This window comes from Chrysochloris asiatica, unplaced genomic scaffold (assembly GCF_000296735.1).
Source record: "Chrysochloris asiatica unplaced genomic scaffold, ChrAsi1.0 scaffold00153, whole genome shotgun sequence".
NCBI classification, from domain to species: domain Eukaryota; kingdom Metazoa; phylum Chordata; class Mammalia; order Afrosoricida; family Chrysochloridae; genus Chrysochloris; species Chrysochloris asiatica.
This window is the reverse complement of record NW_006408671.1, coordinates 7,441,061-7,445,683: the sequence shown is the minus strand read 5'-3', so window position 1 is coordinate 7,445,683 and position 4,623 is coordinate 7,441,061. Positions and strand designations below refer to the sequence as shown.

The 4,623-nt window shown below is 37.7% G+C and overlaps 1 pseudogene; it reads left to right on the top strand.

The window, feature by feature from the left end:
• Positions 1-3,923: 3,923 nt before the first annotated feature.
• On the top strand, positions 3,924-4,269 carry LOC102830890 (annotated as a pseudogene).
• The last annotated feature ends 354 nt before the right edge of the window (positions 4,270-4,623 follow it).

The following is a 4,623-nucleotide window of genomic DNA, read 5'->3' as shown; positions in this document are numbered from 1 at the left end:
TTTTTTTCTTTCAAGGTTTTATATATGTCTCTTCATTGCCTTCTAGTTTGCTTGGTTTCTGCTTAGAGATCCAAGCTTAATCTGACTTGCTTGCCTTTGTATATAACACTTCTGTTTTCTTAGCTGCTTTCAGGAGTGTCTCCTTATCTTTAATTTTGGAGAGCTTGATTATGATATGTATCAGTGATTTTCTTTTGGGTTCTATCCTTCCTGGGGTTCGTTGATCTTCTTGAACATTTATTTTCCACTTTTCAAGATGTTACAGAAATTTTCTTCCAGCATTTATTTAACTATTTCCTCTGTGGACTTGTGTAATTCTTCTTGTTCTGGAATGCCAAAAATTCTTAAGTTATTATTTTTCATGTTGTCCAACATGAATCTTAGACCTCCTTCAGAATTTCTTATCCTTTTTTGTGTTTGTTCTTCTATCTTAGTGGTATTGAGAGATTTGTTTTCCAGCTCACTGGTTCTGCCTTCCATCTCTTCTATTCTACTCCTTTGCCCTTTTAGAGTATTGTCTATTTCTGATATTCTATTATTGATCATTTTGACCTCTTTCTGTAAGATTTGAATTGCTTCCAATGCTGTATATATCTTATTTATTGTTCCTTTACTGCTTTCCTGTCTTCTTGCTTATTTTTCTCAACTACATTGTAAACTTTTTTGAAACATTTTATAATAATTTTTCTGAATTCCTTCTCAGGCATTCTCAAGGCCTGCCCTCCTTCCAGAATGGAGTCCATGTCCATCTCTAGGTCATTTGTCTCAGACATTTTATCTTGTTCTGTACATGTGGTGATATGGTCATCTGATTTTGCTTCTTGTACATGTTTAGTGTTTATCTGTGGCCTTAATACTTAATTGAGTATGTGTTTTGGTATTTTTAATGCTTTCTGATTGCTTCCAGGATGGTGTGATCAAGATGTGGGCTTCCCTTGTCACTCTTCTTATTGCTTCACTCAGAGTAACTTTCACAGGTGTTGTCTGCCTCCCTGGTCTATAGCAGTTGTTATTGTTTCTTGCCTGGGTTTTGGTGTTTTATAGAGTATGATTGTAGCTTGACTACATGGCAGCATTTGCTGTCTCCTCTTGTGTAATATAGGGAGATAAAGTGTCCCCCAAAGGTAGAAGTGGGAACATAAAACAGAACCAGCAAAATAAATAAATAAATAAATAAAAGAAGAAGAAGAAGAAGAAGAGGAAAACAACAGCAATGAAAACAAAACAAAACTAGACTGAATACTGTAGTCTATGATTGCAGAAAAGGTAGAGGAGGGAGATAAGAGAGAAAAAAGAAAACCTGCGGTTCTGGTAGTGCAGTGGTTATGAATTGGGCTGCAATCCTTAAGGTCAACAGTTTGAAACCACCAGCCACTCTGCGGGAGAAAGACAAGGCATTCTGCTCCCACAAAGATCCACAGCCTCGAAAACCCTGCACAGGCTTGCTATGAGTCAGAATTGACTCCATGGCACACAGCCACCCATCAGTATGAGTATGACTTAAATGTCCTCTTGTCAGCTTTTTGCCTTCAAAGCTGCCTTATAGATTTCAATATGCCACTGTTGTTATGCTGTGCTCCATGATTTAATTTAATTTTTGGCCTGTTTTGTTTTTAAACTTTTTCTCTCTATATACCCCAGTCCTGGCCTTTCCTGTATTTAAAACAACAACAACAACAAAACAGTTAAAGGCCTGCTCTTGAGCTGAGTGTATCTGTGTGTATGCATGACAGAAGAAGCCACCAGTGGTGAGGGTGGGAGGTGTCCACTCGCTCAGGCAAACCCCCTTCTAGTAACCAGAATGGAGGTGTGTAAACTGGGTGGGTGGGCAATGAACATCCCCACTCCCCCACCCCCCACCCCCCAAAAAAGAAAATCAGTACAAAGTAAAACCAGCAAAGTGTATTGTCCGCCTTTGCTCCAAGGTTCCTGTGGCATTTTTTTGTGGTGTGTCTGCTCCTTGCTTGGTCATGCCATTTGGTCTCGCCCACGTTGTTGGCTGTGGTCTGCTGAGCTGGCAGATTTAAAAGTGCACAATTTCTTACTTTTGCTACAAGTTCCACTAGCTATAAGCCTTCAAACCTTTTAAATATCCCTATCTCTGTGGTTCCGAGTTTTGGAGCTCTGCCCTGGATCTGCTTTGCATGATATTCTGTGGTATTTCTGATGGAGAACTTCACTGCACCTCCACCCTAGCTGCCATCAAGCCCCGCCTCTCCTCGAAACTGTGGTTGTTGATGATTTGGATATAGGATACATTATGTATAATTGATCTTAGAGTCAGAGAGAGTATTCTTAAAAAAGAAAAAAAAAATTAGCAAGAAGAAAATGAGTTGAATTTGTGCAGATACACTGGTATACAAAAGCAAAGATAGATGAGAGAAATACTGTGTGAATAGAATCAATATGTCTTGGAGACTAGGTGGAAATTTGGGAGGCAAAGGCAGGAAAGAAAAAGTCAATGATTTGCCTTTACAAGTGTGTTGTTAGTGCAGTTTCTGATTTATAATGACCCTGTTTAGGTTTCAGAGGTTGCAAGTCTAGGTGGTTAGAAATTGTGAATTAATAAAATTATGGATTTGAGTACAGATAGATCAGGCTGTGACAATAAATAAGCAGAAACTGAAGTGTTCATTTAGGGTGCTATGAAATTGGTTTAACAAGTATAAACAATCTTCTCCTGTAAATCTGAATCTTAAATGATTATAAGAGTCATGATAGGAAGTTAAAAAACAAACAAAATAAAGTCACAAGAACATTTTAGGGTCTATCCTTAGGAATTCTTATTCAGTATGTTATTATTAAGTGCTGTCAAGCTAGTTCCGATCCATAGAGTCCTTCTATAGGGTTTCTGAGGAGTGGCTGCTGACCTGGAACCATGTAGATCTTGTTGTTCAAACCGACTTTGCAGTTTAGCAAGTTATACCACAGTGCCACACCAGAAATGCAATATATATTCAGTTATGTTGTTGTTTTTGTTTGTTGTCCAGTACCACTGTGTTGATTCCAACTCTGTATCGGATTTCCTAAGGAGTAGCTGGTAGATTTGCATGGTTAGCAGTTCAGTACTTATCCTATAACAACATACAAGGTTAAATCCTCCACTTAACCCATATCCACTAATGCAATTGTTACTCACAGCGTTCCTATAGGGTAGAGTAGAATTGCCCCACAGAGTTTCTAAGGCTGTAATTTTATAGAGGGACATGCTTGGTAAAATGGAGGATAGTGAAAAAAAGCAAGACCTTTACCTAGATAGATTGATACATTGACTGAACTTTGGCAAAAATGGACTAAAATATAACAGTAATTGAAAGAATGGTACATGACTGGGAAGTGTTTCTCTCTGTTATATGTAAACTCTCTATGACTAGGAATTAACTCAATAACAGCTGCAACAATCTTTACAGAAGCAGTCAGCGACATCCCTTTCCCACAGAGCTACTGGGTGGATTTGAACCACTGAGTTATTTGTCAGTAGTACAGTGTTTAATGATGGCACATGATGTTTCTTTAGGTTATAAACCAAGATTATTTTCAAAAACATGACCCAAAAATCTATCAGGTTTGGAAAGTATAAATCTATACAATATTGTACATAAAATGATGACATAATAGTGACAGATAATTCCCATCACTTTCTGGAAGGTATTGCAGAAAATGTGCAAATTTTATTTTCAGCCAGAAACCAATTAAAAAACAATTGGTACCTCCAAAAAGAAATTTAAACTTTTATTTATGTCTTTCTCTCATTGTAAAAGAACGCTCAGCATCCTGGGTACTGCAGATAGTGAGCAAAAACACATGACTTGACAGATGGGCTGCATCACCTGATCCCTCCAAAGTCATGAGAGGCGCTATCTTGCTTGCCCTCAGCCTACACACAAGTCTCTCCCATGTACATGTCTAAAGCCACAGAGGAAATGGTGGAACGTTTATCAGCACCGTTATCAGAAAGCGATTTATGGCTTTGTTGTTTTCTTAAGCTCCCAATTTTACTTCAACAATGGGCAGTCACATTATCTGTCTGCCGTCTTATTACTATAGTAATCAATTAGGTACTTTTGTTTGGAATTAGCATGATGAATAACTCTGCACTATATTAGTTTTACACAATCACAAATAGTTATGCGAAACAAGTTAGCAGCAAAAGAAAAACCAAGTAGCCAACTAACATTAAGTGATAGTCCTATTAGTGAAGTCAACCAAATGTTTTTTCTCACAGCCAAAAACTTTACAATGAAGTTGAACCATATGTATACATACTAACACCAAGTATTCATTTTTTAGTTTTGGGCCATTCATTTATAAAATTATGATCAACATTTTATTTGTCTCTCTTATTCATTCCCAGAATTGAGATGGGAAAAAAGTAAATTGAACTCCTAGATTTTCTATGCTTCATTAATGTTATTAATGTTCTCAAATACTAGTTGCTAATGAACAGAAAAGGAGCTCTGGTAGCACAATGGTTTATGCATTGGGCTGCTGACGTCAAGGGCAGCAATTTGAATCTCCCAGCCTCTCTGGGGAAGAAAGATGAAGTTTTCTGCTCTGATAAAGATTTATAGCCTTGGAACCAAATACAGGGTCACTTTGAGTCAGAGCTGACTCCCTGGCACA